The sequence below is a fragment of the Lemur catta genome, unplaced genomic scaffold (genome assembly GCF_020740605.2).
Source record: "Lemur catta isolate mLemCat1 unplaced genomic scaffold, mLemCat1.pri scaffold_212_ctg1, whole genome shotgun sequence".
Lineage (NCBI taxonomy): Eukaryota > Metazoa > Chordata > Mammalia > Primates > Lemuridae > Lemur > Lemur catta.
This window is the reverse complement of record NW_025423828.1, coordinates 1-27,435: the sequence shown is the minus strand read 5'-3', so window position 1 is coordinate 27,435 and position 27,435 is coordinate 1. Positions and strand designations below refer to the sequence as shown.

Below are 27,435 nucleotides of genomic sequence, written 5' to 3'. Positions count from 1 at the left end.
CCGGAGTGCGGGGCGGGGCCGGAGAAGAGACCCAGCGGCACTTAGGGATCCCGCCGCCCGGCCCGGCCCCGTGTGGGGCCCAGGGCTGGGGCTCGGCTGCCGGCCGAACGGAAGGGCTGGGACGCTCTGCTGCTGCCGCTGCCGCCGCCGCCGCCGCCGCCGCCGCCGCCGCCGCCTGGCGGTGCTGCTGCAGCGGGGGAGAGGGGAGGAAGGCCCGGGCGGGGGCAGCGGGCCGCGCCGGGGGGCCGGGGGCCGAGCGCGAAAGGGGGGGCGGGCGCGGAGCGCGGGGGGCCCCCCACCCCCCCCCCCGACCCCCCACGGGCCGGCGGGCGGGACAAAAGAAGAGGCAAAAGCCTACAGCACCCGGTATTCCCAGGCGGTCTCCCATCCAAGTACTAACCAGGCCCGACCCTGCTTAGCTTCCGAGATCAGACGAGATCGGGCGCGTTCAGGGTGGTATGGCCGTAGACGGCGGCGGCCGGCCCCGGACGCCTCAAGAGGCCGAGCTGCTGCGACGTGGCCCTCCGGGCCCAGCGCCCCGACCCCCACCCCCGACACCCCGCGCCGTCCTGCAGCCCCGTAGCCTTCAAAGCCTTGCTCGGCAGCTGCTACACAGCACAGAAGCAACACTTTGCCGCAGACACATATACAAATCACAGCAAAAATCAAAGACTCAATAGGACATCTCTTCAAAGCACGGAGGACACAAACGGGAGGACAACGTGTGACTTGTCAGATTCTACAGACGGCAGGAGCCCACATGAAGGCTCAGGGAAATATTCCAAAGGAGTGGGACATGGCTCCGAGCTCCCCGGACATGAGCAGACTGGCTTCGGCTGACAGCAGCTCTTAGATTGTCACAGTGGAGCCAGGAAAGTAGAAAGTTCCTTCCTCGCCTTTCCTGCTTGGCGCAGTAGCAAGTAGTCCACGGTGATACGGTGAATGGATACGATTATTCTGTGGCATCACGCAAAGAGCGAATGCTGTGGGTGTCTTTGAGAACTGGAATTTGGGTGTGAGAGAAAGAGGTGAAATCGATAAAGTATAGAGTAAAAAGCCTCTAATTTCTCAGTTTCCATTTGGATTCTCAGTGTAAGCTCAATGTATTTTTCTTTAGTTTTTTAATCTAATTCTATTTTATTGTTTAGTTTTTAGTTGTTTCCCATGGAAAGTGCTGAGAAATAGGTGCAAACTCAACAGCAGTGCATTTCACCAGCATCTAGGTCGTGGTCTCCACAAACCATTGTTATTAAACGGTCCTAAGACTTACTGGAGACATAGGCTGACTTCAAGTCTGGGGCGGGAAATGGACGCTTCTTATGCTGGGAAGCGTGGATGCTATGACATCCAACAGGACGAGGGTCACGTCAAAAGACACAGGAACCAGAATGAGTAGACTCCCGTTTGCCAAACACAGGACAGTCTGATCACCAGTAAGTATAATAATTGCAAGATATCGAAACACATTAAATATGCTTAAATCCACGATTACACCCTCACAGCGGCAAAACTGACTCGGGTCACTGTGGACAGCGGTAGGAAACAAAGGGAAATGGTGACAGCCGGGCCGCCCCCAACTAGTTGGGATGTGTGGACACTCTTTCAAAAGACATCTCAACCCATCACCATGTATGCACTGTATTTGCACTGGATTCAAAGAAACTGAAGTGAGTGTATGTGTCTCAGGGAAACGCAGACATCGAGTACTTGCTGTTATCTCTAATACGGTTAAATGTTTAGATGGAATAATGTGGCTGTGATTACACTGAAAAAGGAAAGAAAGCCTCCACCTTTGATAGAAACATATTGACCCTTTATCGATGGAGGGATATTACTAAGGGGATCATGAACTTAAGGTAGGAGGGGTATAAAAGAAACAAGATCTGGCTGGCCAAGGGTTGGTGATTTCTTGAGTCAGGGTAGTGAGTATGTATTCTACTATTCTGTCTGTTTTTGTTTCTATTTCAAATTTCCCATAATAAAAAGTGTCAAAAGATACCACGAAGAGGGTAAAAAACAAGCCGCAAACAGGACAAGGCATCTGTAGCGCATATACTTGGCAAGATATTACTATTACAGAATATCTATGTGTAATATGCTTCATACGCATTTGGCACTGTATCCTCACTATTAATCAGGGAAATAGGAAATAAACATTGAAGCAAGGTGTAGTTTCAAACTCACCAGATTGAGGAAACTTAAAAAACCGATCGCTGTGTTGGCTGGGAGGAAAACTCTTACCCACACCCTGCTGATACGGGAGGTGAAGTGATAGAACCATTTGGAAAACAATGTAGCATAAATGGATATGAATCCACACTGGCGTCATTCAGGAGCAAGCGTATTCTCTGAGGAGCACGTACCAGAGAGAAGATAGGGCACGTGTGACCAGGAATCGTCTAGGGTAATACTCACGGGAGCCCTGTGTACACGGACCTAGTCAAAGATCGGATAAAGATATTTCGATTGCTTCGTGCAGTGCCATTCTATAGCAGTGCTGATGAACTGCAGCTTCCTGTGTCAGCAAGGAGTATTCCCCAAACAGAAGGTTTCCCCTGGCACACAAGTTACCCAGAATGCATCCACAATGGTTCCACATGTATTATATAAACTGTGAAAATAACAAACTACCTCAATGAGACAGTCCTATAACAGAGAGCAAAAACTTTAAAAGGAAAAGCAAGCAAAATGCTGACAGTCGAGATGGGATTTGTTGGGGAGAAGTGTTTCTTTGGTTGCATGCCTTCAGGAAAAGATACACAGCGGCTTGCGACCTATGAATAAACTCCCAGTTTTATAAGGTGAGTGGTAGAGTTTTGGTACAGTTAACTCGATTTAATCTAATAATAATAATAATAATTATTATTATTATTATTATTATTATTCTTCAACATGTCCATTTCCCTAATTAAAAGAAAAGGAGAAAGAAACAGATTGTAAGTTTCTAGTTATAAACCCTGTTTAAATTTGATTATTTATTAATTTGGGGGAAATGATTAGTTTGGGGGCTCTGTGTCCATCTATCGAGGAATACAGTATAGCCTCTCCATCGATTTGGGCCATCATTTATGTTTGTTACTAAGTTTTCCATCTAAGTTGGCACGTTTTTCCCGTAGGTGCTGTGTAGATTCTCTGTGACTTTGACTGTGATCCTTTTTAAAAATTGCATTCATTATTGTGTATTTGCTAGGAAATAAGAAATATCGAAACTATCGATTGAACGTTGATTTCATGTAGAGCTGTCTTGCGGGACTCACCTAGGCTTTCTACAGGTCTCCCATGCCTAGGGGCAAACAGTGTATTTTGAGAACCGTAGGAGGTGAGGACAATGAACGAGGTGATTTTTCCTTTCCCACCTATTATTAGTGTTTTCCCTTGTTTTAGTGTGTATTTTAGAGCGTCTGTTGCAGTATTGACCAGAAGAATCTCATTATCAACACCCTGGTCTTGCTCGTGACTTTCCAAAGAATGTTTTTACTTCTGAATCCTTAAGACTATTTTCTAAGGATTTAGACTTTTGAAAAGAGTTTCCAGATGTCTTCTCTTCTGGATTCTTAAATTATTTTATCGTGAACGAATGGCCAACTGTTCAGATTCTATTCTTCTGCATATATGGATAGGATCAAATTTCTCCTCTCATAGGGTAACGTGGTCGTCTACTTGGACAACCTTAGAATTTGTCCTGAATTCAGAGCCGGTCCGTCAGAAGTTCCGGAGGCCCGGACCTGCGGCAGGTGTCTGAGGGGCGACAGCCTCGGGGACTGAGCCTCCACATGTCAAACCTGACCCTCTCTCCAGGGGCCACGGGACAGGGTCCGGGCCGGCCGGGGGCGGGAGCCGGGGCGGGCGCGGAGGGCGGAGGGGCCCCGGGCCACCCCACCCCACCCCACCCCCGTTTCCAGCCCAGGGGGGGTGGGACAGAAAAAGAGGCACAGCAAAAAGCCTAGGGCACCCGGTATTCCCAGGCGGTCTCCCATGCAAGTACTAACCGGGCCCGACCCTGCTTAGCTCCCGAGATCAGAGGGAATCGGGCGGGCGGGCGCGTTGCGTTCGGGGTGGTATGGCCACAGAGGCCGGCGGCCGCCCCCGGACGCCTCAAGAGGCCGAGCTGCTGCTACGCGTCCCTCCCTGCCCAGTCGGGTCCCTCCCGCCGCCCTGGCCCTTCGCTAGCCCACCTGCCCCTATGGGGGGGCGGGCGCAGGCGGAGCCTGACGGGTCTCGCGCGCACCCCCCTGCCCCACCCGAACCGCGGACGCACCGCCGTCGCACATCCCAAGGAGCAGACCCACGGGCACGCGCGCAGGGACAGACTTCCACGCGTGGGGGCGGAGGGCCAGAGCCCGAGAGTGCGCGCGAGAGGGCCCTCCGCCGCCTCGCGCCAGGGCACGGCGGGGAGGGGCTTGCGGGCAGGGCCAGGACAAGGAGGCAGGGCCGTGGCTGCCGCTGGTCCTTCACCCGGAGGTCCTGAAGACGTGCAGTGTCCCCCCCACCGCGCCACCCCACCCCCGTCTGGGGAGGACCGTTCTGCCCCGATTCCCGTCAGGGCCTGCGTGTGGCAGCAGGCCCCGCGCGGGGGCGGGGCCGGGGGCGGGGGGCGGGGGGGCCAGAGCCGGCTATCCTGTTGCACCGTGGGGTGGGGTTTGGGGTGGGTTGCCACGGGTCGGGGGGGCCGGTGGGTCGTTTGGGTTTGGGTGGGAGTGCTCCGCGTGTGTCCTCTCTGCCCGGGTGGCCGGCGACTTGCCCTGTGCGGTGCGCCGGTGTGTCTCTCGGGAGCCCCGGCGGCGGCGAGGAGCCCGCCCGGCGTGAGGCCCGGGCCCGAGGCCCGGGTGTGCGGCGGAGAGGAAGTCCACGGTGGGCTGGGGGTCCGGGGGCCCAGGGCACGGTTTGCCGCCGTGGGCTGTCCCGCGCCGGGTGCAGGGGATGTCCCGGAGTGCGGGGCGGGGCCGGAGAAGAGACCCAGCGGCACTTAGGGATCCCGCCGCCCGGCCCGGCCCCCGTGTGGGGCCCAGGGCTGGGGCTCGGCTGCCGGCCGAACGGAAGGGCTGGGACGCTCTGCTGCTGCCGCTGCCGCCGCCGCCGCCGCCGCCGCCGCCGCCGCCGCCTGGCGGTGCTGCTGCAGCGGGGGAGAGGGGAGGAAGGCCCGGGCGGGGGGCAGCGGGCCGCGCCGGGGGGCCGGGGGGCCGAGCGCGAAAGGGGGGGCGGGCGCGGAGCGCGGGGGGCCCCCCACCCCCCCCCCGACCCCCCACGGGCCGGCGGGCGGGACAAAAGAAGAGGCAAAAGCCTACAGCACCCGGTATTCCCAGGCGGTCTCCCATCCAAGTACTAACCAGGCCCGACCCTGCTTAGCTTCCGAGATCAGACGAGATCGGGCGCGTTCAGGGTGGTATGGCCGTAGACGGCGGCGGCCGGCCCCGGACGCCTCAAGAGGCCGAGCTGCTGCGACGTGGCCCTCCGGGCCCAGCGCCCCGACCCCCCACCCCCGACACCCCCGCGCCGTCCTGCAGCCCCGTAGCCTTCAAAGCCTTGCTCGGCAGCTGCTACACAGCACAGAAGCAACACTTTGCCGCAGACACATATACAAATCACAGCAAAAATCAAAGACTCAATAGGACATCTCTTCAAAGCACGGAGGACACAAACGGGAGGACAACGTGTGACTTGTCAGATTCTACAGACGGCAGGAGCCCACATGAAGGCTCAGGGAAATATTCCAAAGGAGTGGGACATGGCTCCGAGCTCCCCGGACATGAGCAGACTGGCTTCGGCTGACAGCAGCTCTTAGATTGTCACAGTGGAGCCAGGAAAGTAGAAAGTTCCTTCCTCGCCTTTCCTGCTTGGCGCAGTAGCAAGTAGTCCACGGTGATACGGTGAATGGATACGATTATTCTGTGGCATCACGCAAAGAGCGAATGCTGTGGGTGTCTTTGAGAACTGGGAATTTGGGTGTGAGAGAAAGAGGTGAAATCGATAAAGTATAGAGTAAAAAGCCTCTAATTTCTCAGTTTCCATTTGGATTCTCAGTGTAAGCTCAATGTATTTTTCTTTAGTTTTTTAATCTAATTCTATTTTATTGTTTAGTTTTTAGTTGTTTCCCATGGAAAGTGCTGAGAAATAGGTGCAAACTCAACAGCAGTGCATTTCACCAGCATCTAGGTCGTGGTCTCCACAAACCATTGTTATTAAACGGTCCTAAGACTTACTGGAGACATAGGCTGACTTCAAGTCTGGGGCGGGGAAATGGACGCTTCTTATGCTGGGAAGCGTGGATGCTATGACATCCAACAGGACGAGGGTCACGTCAAAAGACACAGGAACCAGAATGAGTAGACTCCCGTTTGCCAAACACAGGACAGTCTGATCACCAGTAAGTATAATAATTGCAAGATATCGAAACACATTAAATATGCTTAAATCCACGATTACACCCCTCACAGCGGCAAAACTGACTCGGGTCACTGTGGACAGCGGTAGGAAACAAAGGGAAATGGTGACAGCCGGGGCCGCCCCCAACTAGTTGGGATGTGTGGACACTCTTTCAAAAGACATCTCAACCCATCACCATGTATGCACTGTATTTGCACTGGATTCAAAGAAACTGAAGTGAGTGTATGTGTCTCAGGGAAACGCAGACATCGAGTACTTGCTGTTATCTCTAATACGGTTAAATGTTTAGATGGAATAATGTGGCTGTGATTACACTGAAAAAGGAAAGAAAGCCTCCACCTTTGATAGAAACATATTGACCCTTTATCGATGGAGGGATATTACTAAGGGGATCATGAACTTAAGGTAGGAGGGGTATAAAAGAAACAAGATCTGGCTGGCCAAGGGTTGGTGATTTCTTGAGTCAGGGTAGTGAGTATGTATTCTACTATTCTGTCTGTTTTTGTTTCTATTTCAAATTTCCCATAATAAAAAGTGTCAAAAGATACCACGAAGAGGGTAAAAAACAAGCCGCAAACAGGACAAGGCATCTGTAGCGCATATACTTGGCAAGATATTACTATTACAGAATATCTATGTGTAATATGCTTCATACGCATTTGGCACTGTATCCTCACTATTAATCAGGGAAATAGGAAATAAACATTGAAGCAAGGTGTAGTTTCAAACTCACCAGATTGAGGAAACTTAAAAAACCGATCGCTGTGTTGGCTGGGAGGAAAACTCTTACCCACACCCTGCTGATACGGGAGGTGAAGTGATAGAACCATTTGGAAAACAATGTAGCATAAATGGATATGAATCCACACTGGCGTCATTCAGGAGCAAGCGTATTCTCTGAGGAGCACGTACCAGAGAGAAGATAGGGCACGTGTGACCAGGAATCGTCTAGGGTAATACTCACGGGAGCCCTGTGTACACGGACCTAGTCAAAGATCGGATAAAGATATTTCGATTGCTTCGTGCAGTGCCATTCTATAGCAGTGCTGATGAACTGCAGCTTCCTGTGTCAGCAAGGAGTATTCCCCAAACAGAAGGTTTCCCCTGGCACACAAGTTACCCAGAATGCATCCACAATGGTTCCACATGTATTATATAAACTGTGAAAATAACAAACTACCTCAATGAGACAGTCCTATAACAGAGAGCAAAAACTTTAAAAGGAAAAGCAAGCAAAATGCTGACAGTCGAGATGGGATTTGTTGGGGAGAAGTGTTTCTTTGGTTGCATGCCTTCAGGAAAAGATACACAGCGGCTTGCGACCTATGAATAAACTCCCAGTTTTATAAGGTGAGTGGTAGAGTTTTGGTACAGTTAACTCGATTTAATCTAATAATAATAATAATAATTATTATTATTATTATTATTATTATTCTTCAACATGTCCATTTCCCTAATTAAAAGAAAAGGAGAAAGAAACAGATTGTAAGTTTCTAGTTATAAACCCTGTTTAAATTTGATTATTTATTAATTTGGGGGAAATGATTAGTTTGGGGGCTCTGTGTCCATCTATCGAGGAATACAGTATAGCCTCTCCATCGATTTGGGCCATCATTTATGTTTGTTACTAAGTTTTCCATCTAAGTTGGCACGTTTTTCCCGTAGGTGCTGTGTAGATTCTCTGTGACTTTGACTGTGATCCTTTTTAAAAATTGCATTCATTATTGTGTATTTGCTAGGAAATAAGAAATATCGAAACTATCGATTGAACGTTGATTTCATGTAGAGCTGTCTTGCGGGACTCACCTAGGCTTTCTACAGGTCTCCCATGCCTAGGGGCAAACAGTGTATTTTGAGAACCGTAGGAGGTGAGGACAATGAACGAGGTGATTTTTCCTTTCCCACCTATTATTAGTGTTTTCCCTTGTTTTAGTGTGTATTTTAGAGCGTCTGTTGCAGTATTGACCAGAAGAATCTCATTATCAACACCCTGGTCTTGCTCGTGACTTTCCAAAGAATGTTTTTACTTCTGAATCCTTAAGACTATTTTCTAAGGATTTAGACTTTTGAAAAGAGTTTCCAGATGTCTTCTCTTCTGGATTCTTAAATTATTTTATCGTGAACGAATGGCCAACTGTTCAGATTCTATTCTTCTGCATATATGGATAGGATCAAATTTCTCCTCTCATAGGGTAACGTGGTCGTCTACTTGGACAACCTTAGAATTTGTCCTGAATTCAGAGCCGGTCCGTCAGAAGTTCCGGAGGCCCGGACCTGCGGCAGGTGTCTGAGGGGCGACAGCCTCGGGGACTGAGCCTCCACATGTCAAACCTGACCCTCTCTCCAGGGGCCACGGGACAGGGTCCGGGCCGGCCGGGGGCGGGAGCCGGGGCGGGCGCGGAGGGCGGAGGGGCCCCGGGCCACCCCACCCCACCCCACCCCCGTTTCCAGCCCAGGGGGGTGGGACAGAAAAAGAGGCACAGCAAAAAGCCTAGGGCACCCGGTATTCCCAGGCGGTCTCCCATGCAAGTACTAACCGGGCCCGACCCTGCTTAGCTCCCGAGATCAGAGGGAATCGGGCGGGGCGGGGCGCGTTGCGTTCGGGGTGGTATGGCCACAGAGGCCGGCGGCCGCCCCCGGACGCCTCAAGAGGCCGAGCTGCTGCTACGCGTCCCTCCCTGCCCAGTCGGGTCCCTCCCGCCGCCCTGGCCCTTCGCTAGCCCACCTGCCCCTATGGGGGGGCGGGCGCAGGCGGAGCCTGACGGGTCTCGCGCGCACCCCCCTGCCCCACCCGAACCGCGGACGCACCGCCGTCGCACATCCCAAGGAGCAGACCCACGGGCACGCGCGCAGGGACAGACTTCCACGCGTGGGGGCGGAGGGCCAGAGCCCGAGAGTGCGCGCGAGAGGGCCCTCCGCCGCCTCGCGCCAGGGCACGGCGGGGAGGGGCTTGCGGGCAGGGCCAGGACAAGGAGGCAGGGCCGTGGCTGCCGCTGGTCCTTCACCCGGAGGTCCTGAAGACGTGCAGTGTCCCCCCCACCGCGCCACCCCCACCCCCGTCTGGGGAGGACCGTTCTGCCCCGATTCCCGTCAGGGCCTGCGTGTGGCAGCAGGCCCCGCGCGGGGGCGGGGCCGGGGGCGGGGGGCGGGGGGGCCAGAGCCGGCTATCCTGTTGCACCGTGGGGTGGGGTTTGGGGTGGGTTGCCACGGGTCGGGGGGCCGGTGGGTCGTTTGGGTTTGGGTGGGAGTGCTCCGCGTGTGTCCTCTCTGCCCGGGTGGCCGGCGACTTGCCCTGTGCGGTGCGCCGGTGTGTCTCTCGGGAGCCCCGGCGGCGGCGAGGAGCCCGCCCGGCGTGAGGCCCGGGCCCGAGGCCCGGGTGTGCGGCGGAGAGGAAGTCCACGGTGGGCTGGGGGTCCGGGGGCCCAGGGCACGGTTTGCCGCCGTGGGCTGTCCCGCGCCGGGTGCAGGGGATGTCCCGGAGTGCGGGGCGGGGCCGGAGAAGAGACCCAGCGGCACTTAGGGATCCCGCCGCCCGGCCCGGCCCCGTGTGGGGCCCAGGGCTGGGGCTCGGCTGCCGGCCGAACGGAAGGGCTGGGACGCTCTGCTGCTGCCGCTGCCGCCGCCGCCGCCGCCGCCGCCGCCGCCGCCGCCGCCTGGCGGTGCTGCTGCAGCGGGGGAGAGGGGAGGAAGGCCCGGGCGGGGGCAGCGGGCCGCGCCGGGGGGCCGGGGGCCGAGCGCGAAAGGGGGGGCGGGCGCGGAGCGCGGGGGGCCCCCCACCCCCCCCCGACCCCCCACGGGCCGGCGGGCGGGACAAAAGAAGAGGCAAAAGCCTACAGCACCCGGTATTCCCAGGCGGTCTCCCATCCAAGTACTAACCAGGCCCGACCCTGCTTAGCTTCCGAGATCAGACGAGATCGGGCGCGTTCAGGGTGGTATGGCCGTAGACGGCGGCGGCCGGCCCCGGACGCCTCAAGAGGCCGAGCTGCTGCGACGTGGCCCTCCGGGCCCAGCGCCCCGACCCCCACCCCCGACACCCCCCGCGCCGTCCTGCAGCCCCGTAGCCTTCAAAGCCTTGCTCGGCAGCTGCTACACAGCACAGAAGCAACACTTTGCCGCAGACACATATACAAATCACAGCAAAAATCAAAGACTCAATAGGACATCTCTTCAAAGCACGGAGGACACAAACGGGAGGACAACGTGTGACTTGTCAGATTCTACAGACGGCAGGAGCCCACATGAAGGCTCAGGGAAATATTCCAAAGGAGTGGGACATGGCTCCGAGCTCCCCGGACATGAGCAGACTGGCTTCGGCTGACAGCAGCTCTTAGATTGTCACAGTGGAGCCAGGAAAGTAGAAAGTTCCTTCCTCGCCTTTCCTGCTTGGCGCAGTAGCAAGTAGTCCACGGTGATACGGTGAATGGATACGATTATTGTGTGGCATCACGCAAAGAGCGAATGCTGTGGGTGTCTTTGAGAACTGGGAATTTGGGTGTGAGAGAAAGAGGTGAAATCGATAAAGTATAGAGTAAAAAGCCTCTAATTTCTCAGTTTCCATTTGGATTCTCAGTGTAAGCTCAATGTATTTTTCTTTAGTTTTTTAATCTAATTCTATTTTATTGTTTAGTTTTTAGTTGTTTCCCATGGAAAGTGCTGAGAAATAGGTGCAAACTCAACAGCAGTGCATTTCACCAGCATCTAGGTCGTGGTCTCCACAAACCATTGTTATTAAACGGTCCTAAGACTTACTGGAGACATAGGCTGACTTCAAGTCTGGGGCGGGAAATGGACGCTTCTTATGCTGGGAAGCGTGGATGCTATGACATCCAACAGGACGAGGGTCACGTCAAAAGACACAGGAACCAGAATGAGTAGACTCCCGTTTGCCAAACACAGGACAGTCTGATCACCAGTAAGTATAATAATTGCAAGATATCGAAACACATTAAATATGCTTAAATCCACGATTACACCCCTCACAGCGGCAAAACTGACTCGGGTCACTGTGGACAGCGGTAGGAAACAAAGGGAAATGGTGACAGCCGGGGCCGCCCCCAACTAGTTGGGATGTGTGGACACTCTTTCAAAAGACATCTCAACCCATCACCATGTATGCACTGTATTTGCACTGGATTCAAAGAAACTGAAGTGAGTGTATGTGTCTCAGGGAAACGCAGACATCGAGTACTTGCTGTTATCTCTAATACGGTTAAATGTTTAGATGGAATAATGTGGCTGTGATTACACTGAAAAAGGAAAGAAAGCCTCCACCTTTGATAGAAACATATTGACCCTTTATCGATGGAGGGATATTACTAAGGGGATCATGAACTTAAGGTAGGAGGGGTATAAAAGAAACAAGATCTGGCTGGCCAAGGGTTGGTGATTTCTTGAGTCAGGGTAGTGAGTATGTATTCTACTATTCTGTCTGTTTTTGTTTCTATTTCAAATTTCCCATAATAAAAAGTGTCAAAAGATACCACGAAGAGGGTAAAAAACAAGCCGCAAACAGGACAAGGCATCTGTAGCGCATATACTTGGCAAGATATTACTATTACAGAATATCTATGTGTAATATGCTTCATACGCATTTGGCACTGTATCCTCACTATTAATCAGGGAAATAGGAAATAAACAATGAAGCAAGGTGTAGTTTCAAACTCACCAGATTGAGGAAACTTAAAAAACCGATCGCTGTGTTGGCTGGGAGGAAAACTCTTACCCACACCCTGCTGATACGGGAGGTGAAGTGATAGAACCATTTGGAAAACAATGTAGCATAAATGGATATGAATCCACACTGGCGTCATTCAGGAGCAAGCGTATTCTCTGAGGAGCACGTACCAGAGAGAAGATAGGGCACGTGTGACCAGGAATCGTCTAGGGTAATACTCACGGGAGCCCTGTGTACACGGACCTAGTCAAAGATCGGATAAAGATATTTCGATTGCTTCGTGCAGTGCCATTCTATAGCAGTGCTGATGAACTGCAGCTTCCTGTGTCAGCAAGGAGTATTCCCCAAACAGAAGGTTTCCCCTGGCACACAAGTTACCCAGAATGCATCCACAATGGTTCCACATGTATTATATAAACTGTGAAAATAACAAACTACCTCAATGAGACAGTCCTATAACAGAGAGCAAAAACTTTAAAAGGAAAAGCAAGCAAAATGCTGACAGTCGAGATGGGATTTGTTGGGGAGAAGTGTTTCTTTGGTTGCATGCCTTCAGGAAAAGATACACAGCGGCTTGCGACCTATGAATAAACTCCCAGTTTTATAAGGTGAGTGGTAGAGTTTTGGTACAGTTAACTCGATTTAATCTAATAATAATAATAATAATTATTATTATTATTATTATTATTATTCTTCAACATGTCCATTTCCCTAATTAAAAGAAAAGGAGAAAGAAACAGATTGTAAGTTTCTAGTTATAAACCCTGTTTAAATTTGATTATTTATTAATTTGGGGGAAATGATTAGTTTGGGGGCTCTGTGTCCATCTATCGAGGAATACAGTATAGCCTCTCCATCGATTTGGGCCATCATTTATGTTTGTTACTAAGTTTTCCATCTAAGTTGGCACGTTTTTCCCGTAGGTGCTGTGTAGATTCTCTGTGACTTTGACTGTGATCCTTTTTAAAAATTGCATTCATTATTGTGTATTTGCTAGGAAATAAGAAATATCGAAACTATCGATTGAACGTTGATTTCATGTAGAGCTGTCTTGCGGGACTCACCTAGGCTTTCTACAGGTCTCCCATGCCTAGGGGCAAACAGTGTATTTTGAGAACCGTAGGAGGTGAGGACAATGAACGAGGTGATTTTTCCTTTCCCACCTATTATTAGTGTTTTCCCTTGTTTTAGTGTGTATTTTAGAGCGTCTGTTGCAGTATTGACCAGAAGAATCTCATTATCAACACCCTGGTCTTGCTCGTGACTTTCCAAAGAATGTTTTTACTTCTGAATCCTTAAGACTATTTTCTAAGGATTTAGACTTTTGAAAAGAGTTTCCAGATGTCTTCTCTTCTGGATTCTTAAATTATTTTATCGTGAACGAATGGCCAACTGTTCAGATTCTATTCTTCTGCATATATGGATAGGATCAAATTTCTCCTCTCATAGGGTAACGTGGTCGTCTACTTGGACAACCTTAGAATTTGTCCTGAATTCAGAGCCGGTCCGTCAGAAGTTCCGGAGGCCCGGACCTGCGGCAGGTGTCTGAGGGGCGACAGCCTCGGGGACTGAGCCTCCACATGTCAAACCTGACCCTCTCTCCAGGGGCCACGGGACAGGGTCCGGGCCGGCCGGGGGCGGGAGCCGGGGCGGGCGCGGAGGGCGGAGGGGCCCCGGGCCACCCCACCCCACCCCACCCCCGTTTCCAGCCCAGGGGGGTGGGACAGAAAAAGAGGCACAGCAAAAAGCCTAGGGCACCCGGTATTCCCAGGCGGTCTCCCATGCAAGTACTAACCGGGCCCGACCCTGCTTAGCTCCCGAGATCAGAGGGAATCGGGCGGGCGGGCGCGTTGCGTTCGGGGTGGTATGGCCACAGAGGCCGGCGGCCGCCCCCGGACGCCTCAAGAGGCCGAGCTGCTGCTACGCGTCCCTCCCTGCCCAGTCGGGTCCCTCCCGCCGCCCTGGCCCTTCGCTAGCCCACCTGCCCCTATGGGGGGGCGGGCGCAGGCGGAGCCTGACGGGTCTCGCGCGCACCCCCCTGCCCCACCCGAACCGCGGACGCACCGCCGTCGCACATCCCAAGGAGCAGACCCACGGGCACGCGCGCAGGGACAGACTTCCACGCGTGGGGGCGGAGGGCCAGAGCCCGAGAGTGCGCGCGAGAGGGCCCTCCGCCGCCTCGCGCCAGGGCACGGCGGGGAGGGGCTTGCGGGCAGGGCCAGGACAAGGAGGCAGGGCCGTGGCTGCCGCTGGTCCTTCACCCGGAGGTCCTGAAGACGTGCAGTGTCCCCCCCACCGCGCCACCCCACCCCCGTCTGGGGAGGACCGTTCTGCCCCGATTCCCGTCAGGGCCTGCGTGTGGCAGCAGGCCCCGCGCGGGGGCGGGGCCGGGGGCGGGGGGCGGGGGGGCCAGAGCCGGCTATCCTGTTGCACCGTGGGGTGGGGTTTGGGGTGGGTTGCCACGGGTCGGGGGGCCGGTGGGTCGTTTGGGTTTGGGTGGGAGTGCTCCGCGTGTGTCCTCTCTGCCCGGGTGGCCGGCGACTTGCCCTGTGCGGTGCGCCGGTGTGTCTCTCGGGAGCCCCGGCGGCGGCGAGGAGCCCGCCCGGCGTGAGGCCCGGGCCCGAGGCCCGGGTGTGCGGCGGAGAGGAAGTCCACGGTGGGCTGGGGGTCCGGGGGCCCAGGGCACGGTTTGCCGCCGTGGGCTGTCCCGCGCCGGGTGCAGGGGATGTCCCGGAGTGCGGGGCGGGGCCGGAGAAGAGACCCAGCGGCACTTAGGGATCCCGCCGCCCGGCCCGGCCCCGTGTGGGGCCCAGGGCTGGGGCTCGGCTGCCGGCCGAACGGAAGGGCTGGGACGCTCTGCTGCTGCCGCTGCCGCCGCCGCCGCCGCCGCCGCCGCCGCCGCCTGGCGGTGCTGCTGCAGCGGGGGAGAGGGGAGGAAGGCCCGGGCGGGGGCAGCGGGCCGCGCCGGGGGGCCGGGGGCCGAGCGCGAAAGGGGGGGCGGGCGCGGAGCGCGGGGGGCCCCCCACCCCCCCCCGACCCCCCACGGGCCGGCGGGCGGGACAAAAGAAGAGGCAAAAGCCTACAGCACCCGGTATTCCCAGGCGGTCTCCCATCCAAGTACTAACCAGGCCCGACCCTGCTTAGCTTCCGAGATCAGACGAGATCGGGCGCGTTCAGGGTGGTATGGCCGTAGACGGCGGCGGCCGGCCCCGGACGCCTCAAGAGGCCGAGCTGCTGCGACGTGGCCCTCCGGGCCCAGCGCCCCGACCCCCACCCCCGACACCCCCGCGCCGTCCTGCAGCCCCGTAGCCTTCAAAGCCTTGCTCGGCAGCTGCTACACAGCACAGAAGCAACACTTTGCCGCAGACACATATACAAATCACAGCAAAAATCAAAGACTCAATAGGACATCTCTTCAAAGCACGGAGGACACAAACGGGAGGACAACGTGTGACTTGTCAGATTCTACAGACGGCAGGAGCCCACATGAAGGCTCAGGGAAATATTCCAAAGGAGTGGGACATGGCTCCGAGCTCCCCGGACATGAGCAGACTGGCTTCGGCTGACAGCAGCTCTTAGATTGTCACAGTGGAGCCAGGAAAGTAGAAAGTTCCTTCCTCGCCTTTCCTGCTTGGCGCAGTAGCAAGTAGTCCACGGTGATACGGTGAATGGATACGATTATTCTGTGGCATCACGCAAAGAGCGAATGCTGTGGGTGTCTTTGAGAACTGGGAATTTGGGTGTGAGAGAAAGAGGTGAAATCGATAAAGTATAGAGTAAAAAGCCTCTAATTTCTCAGTTTCCATTTGGATTCTCAGTGTAAGCTCAATGTATTTTTCTTTAGTTTTTTAATCTAATTCTATTTTATTGTTTAGTTTTTAGTTGTTTCCCATGGAAAGTGCTGAGAAATAGGTGCAAACTCAACAGCAGTGCATTTCACCAGCATCTAGGTCGTGGTCTCCACAAACCATTGTTATTAAACGGTCCTAAGACTTACTGGAGACATAGGCTGACTTCAAGTCTGGGGCGGGAAATGGACGCTTCTTATGCTGGGAAGCGTGGATGCTATGACATCCAACAGGACGAGGGTCACGTCAAAAGACACAGGAACCAGAATGAGTAGACTCCCGTTTGCCAAACACAGGACAGTCTGATCACCAGTAAGTATAATAATTGCAAGATATTGAAACACATTAAATATGCTTAAATCCATGATTACACCCCTCACAGCGGCAAAACTGACTCGGGTCACTGTGGACAGCGGTAGGAAACAAAGGGAAATGGTGACAGCCGGGGCCGCCCCCAACTAGTTGGGATGTGTGGACACTCTTTCAAAAGACATCTCAACCCATCACCATGTATGCACTGTATTTGCACTGGATTCAAAGAAACTGAAGTGAGTGTATGTGTCTCAGGGAAACGCAGACATCGAGTACTTGCTGTTATCTCTAATACGGTTAAATGTTTAGATGGAATAATGTGGCTGTGATTACACTGAAAAAGGAAAGAAAGCCTCCACCTTTGATAGAAACATATTGACCCTTTATCGATGGAGGGATATTACTAAGGGGATCATGAACTTAAGGTAGGAGGGGTATAAAAGAAACAAGATCTGGCTGGCCAAGGGTTGGTGATTTCTTGAGTCAGGGTAGTGAGTATGTATTCTACTATTCTGTCTGTTTTTGTTTCTATTTCAAATTTCCCATAATAAAAAGTGTCAAAAGATACCACGAAGAGGGTAAAAAACAAGCCGCAAACAGGACAAGGCATCTGTAGCGCATATACTTGGCAAGATATTACTATTACAGAATATCTATGTGTAATATGCTTCATACGCATTTGGCACTGTATCCTCACTATTAATCAGGGAAATAGGAAATAAACAATGAAGCAAGGTGTAGTTTCAAACTCACCAGATTGAGGAAACTTAAAAAACCGATCGCTGTGTTGGCTGGGAGGAAAACTCTTACCCACACCCTGCTGATACGGGAGGTGAAGTGATAGAACCATTTGGAAAACAATGTAGCATAAATGGATATGAATCCACACTGGCGTCATTCAGGAGCAAGCGTATTCTCTGAGGAGCACGTACCAGAGAGAAGATAGGGCACGTGTGACCAGGAATCGTCTAGGGTAATACTCACGGGAGCCCTGTGTACACGGACCTAGTCAAAGATCGGATAAAGATATTTCGATTGCTTCGTGCAGTGCCATTCTATAGCAGTGCTGATGAACTGCAGCTTCCTGTGTCAGCAAGGAGTATTCCCCAAACAGAAGGTTTCCCCTGGCACACAAGTTACCCAGAATGCATCCACAATGGTTCCACATGTATTATATAAACTGTGAAAATAACAAACTACCTCAATGAGACAGTCCTATAACAGAGAGCAAAAACTTTAAAAGGAAAAGCAAGCAAAATGCTGACAGTCGAGATGGGATTTGTTGGGGAGAAGTGTTTCTTTGGTTGCATGCCTTCAGGAAAAGATACACAGCGGCTTGCGACCTATGAATAAACTCCCAGTTTTATAAGGTGAGTGGTAGAGTTTTGGTACAGTTAACTCGATTTAATCTAATAATAATAATAATAATAATTATTATTATTATTATTATTATTCTTCAACATGTCCATTTCCCTAATTAAAAGAAAAGGAGAAAGAAACAGATTGTAAGTTTCTAGTTATAAACCCTGTTTAAATTTGATTATTTATTAATTTGGGGGAAATGATTAGTTTGGGGGCTCTGTGTCCATCTATCGAGGAATACAGTATAGCCTCTCCATCGATTTGGGCCATCATTTATGTTTGTTACTAAGTTTTCCATCTAAGTTGGCACGTTTTTCCCGTAGGTGCTGTGTAGATTCTCTGTGACTTTGACTGTGATCCTTTTTAAAAATTGCATTCATTATTGTGTATTTGCTAGGAAATAAGAAATATCGAAACTATCGATTGAACGTTGATTTCATGTAGAGCTGTCTTGCGGGACTCACCTAGGCTTTCTACAGGTCTCCCATGCCTAGGGGCAAACAGTGTATTTTGAGAACCGTAGGAGGTGAGGACAATGAACGAGGTGATTTTTCCTTTCCCACCTATTATTAGTGTTTTCCCTTGTTTTAGTGTGTATTTTAGAGCGTCTGTTGCAGTATTGACCAGAAGAATCTCATTATCAACACCCTGGTCTTGCTCGTGACTTTCCAAAGAATGTTTTTACTTCTGAATCCTTAAGACTATTTTCTAAGGATTTAGACTTTTGAAAAGAGTTTCCAGATGTCTTCTCTTCTGGATTCTTAAATTATTTTATCGTGAACGAATGGCCAACTGTTCAGATTCTATTCTTCTGCATATATGGATAGGATCAAATTTCTCCTCTCATAGGGTAACGTGGTCGTCTACTTGGACAACCTTAGAATTTGTCCTGAATTCAGAGCCGGTCCGTCAGAAGTTCCGGAGGCCCGGACCTGCGGCAGGTGTCTGAGGGGCGACAGCCTCGGGGACTGAGCCTCCACATGTCAAACCTGACCCTCTCTCCAGGGGCCACGGGACAGGGTCCGGGCCGGCCGGGGGCGGGAGCCGGGGCGGGCGCGGAGGGCGGAGGGGCCCCGGGCCACCCCACCCCACCCCACCCCCGTTTCCAGCCCAGGGGGGTGGGACAGAAAAAGAGGCACAGCAAAAAGCCTAGGGCACCCGGTATTCCCAGGCGGTCTCCCATGCAAGTACTAACCGGGCCCGACCCTGCTTAGCTCCCGAGATCAGAGGGAATCGGGCGGGCGGGCGCGTTGCGTTCGGGGTGGTATGGCCACAGAGGCCGGCGGCCGCCCCCGGACGCCTCAAGAGGCCGAGCTGCTGCTACGCGTCCCTCCCTGCCCAGTCGGGTCCCTCCCGCCGCCCTGGCCCTTCGCTAGCCCACCTGCCCCTATGGGGGGGCGGGCGCAGGCGGAGCCTGACGGGTCTCGCGCGCACCCCCCTGCCCCACCCGAACCGCGGACGCACCGCCGTCGCACATCCCAAGGAGCAGACCCACGGGCACGCGCGCAGGGACAGACTTCCACGCGTGGGGGCGGAGGGCCAGAGCCCGAGAGTGCGCGCGAGAGGGCCCTCCGCCGCCTCGCGCCAGGGCACGGCGGGGAGGGGCTTGCGGGCAGGGCCAGGACAAGGAGGCAGGGCCGTGGCTGCCGCTGGTCCTTCACCCGGAGGTCCTGAAGACGTGCAGTGTCCCCCCCACCGCGCCACCCCACCCCCGTCTGGGGAGGACCGTTCTGCCCCGATTCCCGTCAGGGCCTGCGTGTGGCAGCAGGCCCCGCGCGGGGGCGGGGCCGGGGGCGGGGGGCGGGGGGGCCAGAGCCGGCTATCCTGTTGCACCGTGGGGTGGGGTTTGGGGTGGGTTGCCACGGGTCGGGGGGCCGGTGGGTCGTTTGGGTTTGGGTGGGAGTGCTCCGCGTGTGTCCTCTCTGCCCGGGTGGCCGGCGACTTGCCCTGTGCGGTGCGCCGGTGTGTCTCTCGGGAGCCCCGGCGGCGGCGAGGAGCCCGCCCGGCGTGAGGCCCGGGCCCGAGGCCCGGGTGTGCGGCGGAGAGGAAGTCCACGGTGGGCTGGGGGGTCCGGGGGCCCAGGGCACGGTTTGCCGCCGTGGGCTGTCCCGCGCCGGGTGCAGGGGATGTCCCGGAGTGCGGGGCGGGGCCGGAGAAGAGACCCAGCGGCACTTAGGGATCCCGCCGCCCGGCCCGGCCCCGTGTGGGGCCCAGGGCTGGGGCTCGGCTGCCGGCCGAACGGAAGGGCTGGGACGCTCTGCTGCTGCCGCTGCCGCCGCCGCCGCCGCCGCCGCCGCCGCCGCCGCCTGGCGGTGCTGCTGCAGCGGGGGAGAGGGGAGGAAGGCCCGGGCGGGGGCAGCGGGCCGCGCCGGGGGGCCGGGGGCCGAGCGCGAAAGGGGGGGCGGGCGCGGAGCGCGGGGGGCCCCCCACCCCCCCCCGACCCCCCACGGGCCGGCGGGCGGGACAAAAGAAGAGGCAAAAGCCTACAGCACCCGGTATTCCCAGGCGGTCTCCCATCCAAGTACTAACCAGGCCCGACCCTGCTTAGCTTCCGAGATCAGACGAGATCGGGCGCGTTCAGGGTGGTATGGCCGTAGACGGCGGCGGCCGGCCCCGGACGCCTCAAGAGGCCGAGCTGCTGCGACGTGGCCCTCCGGGCCCAGCGCCCCGACCCCCACCCCCGACACCCCCGCGCCGTCCTGCAGCCCCGTAGCCTTCAAAGCCTTGCTCGGCAGCTGCTACACAGCACAGAAGCAACACTTTGCCGCAGACACATATACAAATCACAGCAAAAATCAAAGACTCAATAGGACATCTCTTCAAAGCACGGAGGACACAAACGGGAGGACAACGTGTGACTTGTCAGATTCTACAGACGGCAGGAGCCCACATGAAGGCTCAGGGAAATATTCCAAAGGAGTGGGACATGGCTCCGAGCTCCCCGGACATGAGCAGACTGGCTTCGGCTGACAGCAGCTCTTAGATTGTCACAGTGGAGCCAGGAAAGTAGAAAGTTCCTTCCTCGCCTTTCCTGCTTGGCGCAGTAGCAAGTAGTCCACGGTGATACGGTGAATGGATACGATTATTCTGTGGCATCACGCAAAGAGCGAATGCTGTGGGTGTCTTTGAGAACTGGGAATTTGGGTGTGAGAGAAAGAGGTGAAATCGATAAAGTATAGAGTAAAAAGCCTCTAATTTCTCAGTTTCCATTTGGATTCTCAGTGTAAGCTCAATGTATTTTTCTTTAGTTTTTTAATCTAATTCTATTTTATTGTTTAGTTTTTAGTTGTTTCCCATGGAAAGTGCTGAGAAATAGGTGCAAACTCAACAGCAGTGCATTTCACCAGCATCTAGGTCGTGGTCTCCACAAACCATTGTTATTAAACGGTCCTAAGACTTACTGGAGACATAGGCTGACTTCAAGTCTGGGGCGGGAAATGGACGCTTCTTATGCTGGGAAGCGTGGATGCTATGACATCCAACAGGACGAGGGTCACGTCAAAAGACACAGGAACCAGAATGAGTAGACTCCCGTTTGCCAAACACAGGACAGTCTGATCACCAGTAAGTATAATAATTGCAAGATATCGAAACACATTAAATATGCTTAAATCCACGATTACACCCCTCACAGCGGCAAAACTGACTCGGGTCACTGTGGACAGCGGTAGGAAACAAAGGGAAATGGTGACAGCCGGGGCCGCCCCCAACTAGTTGGGATGTGTGGACACTCTTTCAAAAGACATCTCAACCCATCACCATGTATGCACTGTATTTGCACTGGATTCAAAGAAACTGAAGTGAGTGTATGTGTCTCAGGGAAACGCAGACATCGAGTACTTGCTGTTATCTCTAATACGGTTAAATGTTTAGATGGAATAATGTGGCTGTGATTACACTGAAAAAGGAAAGAAAGCCTCCACCTTTGATAGAAACATATTGACCCTTTATCGATGGAGGGATATTACTAAGGGGATCATGAACTTAAGGTAGGAGGGGTATAAAAGAAACAAGATCTGGCTGGCCAAGGGTTGGTGATTTCTTGAGTCAGGGTAGTGAGTATGTATTCTACTATTCTGTCTGTTTTTGTTTCTATTTCAAATTTCCCATAATAAAAAGTGTCAAAAGATACCACGAAGAGGGTAAAAAACAAGCCGCAAACAGGACAAGGCATCTGTAGCGCATATACTTGGCAAGATATTACTATTACAGAATATCTATGTGTAATATGCTTCATACGCATTTGGCACTGTATCCTCACTATTAATCAGGGAAATAGGAAATAAACATTGAAGCAAGGTGTAGTTTCAAACTCACCAGATTGAGGAAACTTAAAAAACCGATCGCTGTGTTGGCTGGGAGGAAAACTCTTACCCACACCCTGCTGATACGGGAGGTGAAGTGATAGAACCATTTGGAAAACAATGTAGCATAAATGGATATGAATCCACACTGGCGTCATTCAGGAGCAAGCGTATTCTCTGAGGAGCACGTACCAGAGAGAAGATAGGGCACGTGTGACCAGGAATCGTCTAGGGTAATACTCACGGGAGCCCTGTGTACACGGACCTAGTCAAAGATCGGATAAAGATATTTCGATTGCTTCGTGCAGTGCCATTCTATAGCAGTGCTGATGAACTGCAGCTTCCTGTGTCAGCAAGGAGTATTCCCCAAACAGAAGGTTTCCCCTGGCACACAAGTTACCCAGAATGCATCCACAATGGTTCCACATGTATTATATAAACTGTGAAAATAACAAACTACCTCAATGAGACAGTCCTATAACAGAGAGCAAAAACTTTAAAAGGAAAAGCAAGCAAAATGCTGACAGTCGAGATGGGATTTGTTGGGGAGAAGTGTTTCTTTGGTTGCATGCCTTCAGGAAAAGATACACAGCGGCTTGCGACCTATGAATAAACTCCCAGTTTTATAAGGTGAGTGGTAGAGTTTTGGTACAGTTAACTCGATTTAATCTAATAATAATAATAATAATAATTATTATTATTATTATTATTATTCTTCAACATGTCCATTTCCCTAATTAAAAGAAAAGGAGAAAGAAACAGATTGTAAGTTTCTAGTTATAAACCCTGTTTAAATTTGATTATTTATTAATTTGGGGGAAATGATTAGTTTGGGGGCTCTGTGTCCATCTATCGAGGAATACAGTATAGCCTCTCCATCGATTTGGGCCATCATTTATGTTTGTTACTAAGTTTTCCATCTAAGTTGGCACGTTTTTCCCGTAGGTGCTGTGTAGATTCTCTGTGACTTTGACTGTGATCCTTTTTAAAAATTGCATTCATTATTGTGTATTTGCTAGGAAATAAGAAATATCGAAACTATCGATTGAACGTTGATTTCATGTAGAGCTGTCTTGCGGGACTCACCTAGGCTTTCTACAGGTCTCCCATGCCTAGGGGCAAACAGTGTATTTTGAGAACCGTAGGAGGTGAGGACAATGAACGAGGTGATTTTTCCTTTCCCACCTATTATTAGTGTTTTCCCTTGTTTTAGTGTGTATTTTAGAGCGTCTGTTGCAGTATTGACCAGAAGAATCTCATTATCAACACCCTGGTCTTGCTCGTGACTTTCCAAAGAATGTTTTTACTTCTGAATCCTTAAGACTATTTTCTAAGGATTTAGACTTTTGAAAAGAGTTTCCAGATGTCTTCTCTTCTGGATTCTTAAATTATTTTATCGTGAACGAATGGCCAACTGTTCAGATTCTATTCTTCTGCATATATGGATAGGATCAAATTTCTCCTCTCATAGGGTAACGTGGTCGTCTACTTGGACAACCTTAGAATTTGTCCTGAATTCAGAGCCGGTCCGTCAGAAGTTCCGGAGGCCCGGACCTGCGGCAGGTGTCTGAGGGGCGACAGCCTCGGGGACTGAGCCTCCACATGTCAAACCTGACCCTCTCTCCAGGGGCCACGGGACAGGGTCCGGGCCGGCCGGGGGCGGGAGCCGGGGCGGGCGCGGAGGGCGGAGGGGCCCCGGGCCACCCCACCCCACCCCACCCCCGTTTCCAGCCCAGGGGGGTGGGACAGAAAAAGAGGCACAGCAAAAAGCCTAGGGCACCCGGTATTCCCAGGCGGTCTCCCATGCAAGTACTAACCGGGCCCGACCCTGCTTAGCTCCCGAGATCAGAGGGAATCGGGCGGGCGGGCGCGTTGCGTTCGGGGTGGTATGGCCACAGAGGCCGGCGGCCGCCCCCGGACGCCTCAAGAGGCCGAGCTGCTGCTACGCGTCCCTCCCTGCCCAGTCGGGTCCCTCCCGCCGCCCTGGCCCTTCGCTAGCCCACCTGCCCCTATGGGGGGGCGGGCGCAGGCGGAGCCTGACGGGTCTCGCGCGCACCCCCCTGCCCCACCCGAACCGCGGAGGCACCGCCGTCGCACATCCCAAGGAGCAGACCCACGGGCACGCGCGCAGGGACAGACTTCCACGCGTGGGGGCGGAGGGCCAGAGCCCGAGAGTGCGCGCGAGAGGGCCCTCCGCCGCCTCGCGCCAGGGCACGGCGGGGAGGGGCTTGCGGGCAGGGCCAGGACAAGGAGGCAGGGCCGTGGCTGCCGCTGGTCCTTCACCCGGAGGTCCTGAAGACGTGCAGTGTCCCCCCCACCGCGCCACCCCACCCCCGTCTGGGGAGGACCGTTCTGCCCCGATTCCCGTCAGGGCCTGCGTGTGGCAGCAGGCCCCGCGCGGGGGCGGGGCCGGGGGCGGGGGGGCGGGGGGGCCAGAGCCGGCTATCCTGTTGCACCGTGGGGTGGGGTTTGGGGTGGGTTGCCACGGGTCGGGGGGCCGGTGGGTCGTTTGGGTTTGGGTGGGAGTGCTCCGCGTGTGTCCTCTCTGCCCGGGTGGCCGGCGACTTGCCCTGTGCGGTGCGCCGGTGTGTCTCTCGGGAGCCCCGGCGGCGGCGAGGAGCCCGCCCGGCGTGAGGCCCGGGCCCGAGGCCCGGGTGTGCGGCGGAGAGGAAGTCCACGGTGGGCTGGGGGTCCGGGGGCCCAGGGCACGGTTTGCCGCCGTGGGCTGTCCCGCGCCGGGTGCAGGGGATGTCCCGGAGTGCGGGGCGGGGCCGGAGAAGAGACCCAGCGGCACTTAGGGATCCCGCCGCCCGGCCCGGCCCCGTGTGGGGCCCAGGGCTGGGGCTCGGCTGCCGGCCGAACGGAAGGGCTGGGACGCTCTGCTGCTGCCGCTGCCGCCGCCGCCGCCGCCGCCGCCGCCGCCGCCGCCTGGCGGTGCTGCTGCAGCGGGGGAGAGGGGAGGAAGGCCCGGGCGGGGGCAGCGGGCCGCGCCGGGGGGCCGGGGGCCGAGCGCGAAAGGGGGGGCGGGCGCGGAGCGCGGGGGGCCCCCCACCCCCCCCCCGACCCCCCACGGGCCGGCGGGCGGGACAAAAGAAGAGGCAAAAGCCTACAGCACCCGGTATTCCCAGGCGGTCTCCCATCCAAGTACTAACCAGGCCCGACCCTGCTTAGCTTCCGAGATCAGACGAGATCGGGCGCGTTCAGGGTGGTATGGCCGTAGACGGCGGCGGCCGGCCCCGGACGCCTCAAGAGGCCGAGCTGCTGCGACGTGGCCCTCCGGGCCCAGCGCCCCGACCCCCACCCCCGACACCCCCGCGCCGTCCTGCAGCCCCGTAGCCTTCAAAGCCTTGCTCGGCAGCTGCTACACAGCACAGAAGCAACACTTTGCCGCAGACACATATACAAATCACAGCAAAAATCAAAGACTCAATAGGACATCTCTTCAAAGCACGGAGGACACAAACGGGAGGACAACGTGTGACTTGTCAGATTCTACAGACGGCAGGAGCCCACATGAAGGCTCAGGGAAATATTCCAAAGGAGTGGGACATGGCTCCGAGCTCCCCGGACATGAGCAGACTGGCTTCGGCTGACAGCAGCTCTTAGATTGTCACAGTGGAGCCAGGAAAGTAGAAAGTTCCTTCCTCGCCTTTCCTGCTTGGCGCAGTAGCAAGTAGTCCACGGTGATACGGTGAATGGATACGATTATTCTGTGGCATCACGCAAAGAGCGAATGCTGTGGGTGTCTTTGAGAACTGGGAATTTGGGTGTGAGAGAAAGAGGTGAAATCGATAAAGTATAGAGTAAAAAGCCTCTAATTTCTCAGTTTCCATTTGGATTCTCAAGTGTAAGCTCAATGTATTTTTCTTTAGTTTTTTAATCTAATTCTATTTTATTGTTTAGTTTTTAGTTGTTTCCCATGGAAAGTGCTGAGAAATAGGTGCAAACTCAACAGCAGTGCATTTCACCAGCATCTAGGTCGTGGTCTCCACAAACCATTGTTATTAAACGGTCCTAAGACTACTGGAGACATAGGCTGACTTCAAGTCTGGGGCGGGAAATGGACGCTTCTTATGCTGGGAAGCGTGGATGCTATGACATCCAACAGGACGAGGGTCACGTCAAAAGACACAGGAACCAGAATGAGTAGACTCCCGTTTGCCAAACACAGGACAGTCTGATCACCAGTAAGTATAATAATTGCAAGATATCGAAACACATTAAATATGCTTAAATCCACGATTACACCCCTCACAGCGGCAAAACTGACTCGGGTCACTGTGGACAGCGGTAGGAAACAAAGGGAAATGGTGACAGCCGGGGCCGCCCCAACTAGTTGGGATGTGTGGACACTCTTTCAAAAGACATCTCAACCCATCACCATGTATGCACTGTATTTGCACTGGATTCAAAGAAACTGAAGTGAGTGTATGTGTCTCAGGGAAACGCAGACATCGAGTACTTGCTGTTATCTCTAATACGGTTAAATGTTTAGATGGAATAATGTGGCTGTGATTACACTGAAAAAGGAAAGAAAGCCTCCACCTTTGATAGAAACATATTGACCCTTTATCGATGGAGGGATATTACTAAGGGGATCATGAACTTAAGGTAGGAGGGGTATAAAAGAAACAAGATCTGGCTGGCCAAGGGTTGGTGATTTCTTGAGTCAGGGTAGTGAGTATGTATTCTACTATTCTGTCTGTTTTTGTTTCTATTTCAAATTTCCCATAATAAAAAGTGTCAAAAGATACCACGAAGAGGGTAAAAAACAAGCCGCAAACAGGACAAGGCATCTGTAGCGCATATACTTGGCAAGATATTACTATTACAGAATATCTATGTGTAATATGCTTCATACGCATTTGGCACTGTATCCTCACTATTAATCAGGGAAATAGGAAATAAACAATGAAGCAAGGTGTAGTTTCAAACTCACCAGATTGAGGAAACTTAAAAAACCGATCGCTGTGTTGGCTGGGAGGAAAACTCTTACCCACACCCTGCTGATACGGGAGGTGAAGTGATAGAACCATTTGGAAAACAATGTAGCATAAATGGATATGAATCCACACTGGCGTCATTCAGGAGCAAGCGTATTCTCTGAGGAGCACGTACCAGAGAGAAGATAGGGCACGTGTGACCAGGAATCGTCTAGGGTAATACTCACGGGAGCCCTGTGTACACGGACCTAGTCAAAGATCGGATAAAGATATTTCGATTGCTTCGTGCAGTGCCATTCTATAGCAGTGCTGATGAACTGCAGCTTCCTGTGTCAGCAAGGAGTATTCCCCAAACAGAAGGTTTCCCCTGGCACACAAGTTACCCAGAATGCATCCACAATGGTTCCACATGTATTATATAAACTGTGAAAATAACAAACTACCTCAATGAGACAGTCCTATAACAGAGAGCAAAAACTTTAAAAGGAAAAGCAAGCAAAATGCTGACAGTCGAGATGGGATTTGTTGGGGAGAAGTGTTTCTTTGGTTGCATGCCTTCAGGAAAAGATACACAGCGGCTTGCGACCTATGAATAAACTCCCAGTTTT

At 53.7% G+C, this 27,435-nt stretch overlaps 6 non-coding genes and 5 pseudogenes across 6 annotated transcripts; all 11 read right to left on the bottom strand.

The window, feature by feature from the left end:
- Positions 1-351: 351 nt before the first annotated feature.
- On the bottom strand, positions 352-470 carry LOC123629707. Its single transcript, XR_006732183.1, has one exon. It is a non-coding gene; the product is annotated as a 5S ribosomal RNA (ribosomal RNA).
- A 3,470-nt stretch (positions 471-3,940) lies between these two features.
- Positions 3,941-4,072, bottom strand: LOC123629711 (annotated as a pseudogene).
- A 1,206-nt stretch (positions 4,073-5,278) lies between these two features.
- LOC123629716 lies at positions 5,279-5,397 on the bottom strand. The gene has a single exon (XR_006732187.1). It is a non-coding gene; the product is annotated as a 5S ribosomal RNA (ribosomal RNA).
- Positions 5,398-8,872: 3,475 nt separating this feature from the next.
- LOC123629712 lies at positions 8,873-9,006 on the bottom strand (annotated as a pseudogene).
- Positions 9,007-10,211: 1,205 nt separating this feature from the next.
- On the bottom strand, positions 10,212-10,330 carry LOC123629715. The gene has a single exon (XR_006732186.1). It is a non-coding gene; the product is annotated as a 5S ribosomal RNA (ribosomal RNA).
- Positions 10,331-13,804: 3,474 nt separating this feature from the next.
- Positions 13,805-13,936, bottom strand: LOC123629710 (annotated as a pseudogene).
- Positions 13,937-15,134: 1,198 nt separating this feature from the next.
- LOC123629714 lies at positions 15,135-15,253 on the bottom strand. The gene has a single exon (XR_006732185.1). It is a non-coding gene; the product is annotated as a 5S ribosomal RNA (ribosomal RNA).
- Positions 15,254-18,726: 3,473 nt separating this feature from the next.
- Positions 18,727-18,858, bottom strand: LOC123629709 (annotated as a pseudogene).
- A 1,202-nt stretch (positions 18,859-20,060) lies between these two features.
- Positions 20,061-20,179, bottom strand: LOC123629713. The gene has a single exon (XR_006732184.1). It is a non-coding gene; the product is annotated as a 5S ribosomal RNA (ribosomal RNA).
- Positions 20,180-23,652: 3,473 nt separating this feature from the next.
- LOC123629708 lies at positions 23,653-23,784 on the bottom strand (annotated as a pseudogene).
- Positions 23,785-24,987: 1,203 nt separating this feature from the next.
- LOC123629706 lies at positions 24,988-25,106 on the bottom strand. The gene has a single exon (XR_006732182.1). It is a non-coding gene; the product is annotated as a 5S ribosomal RNA (ribosomal RNA).
- Between the last annotated feature and the right edge of the window lie 2,329 nt (positions 25,107-27,435).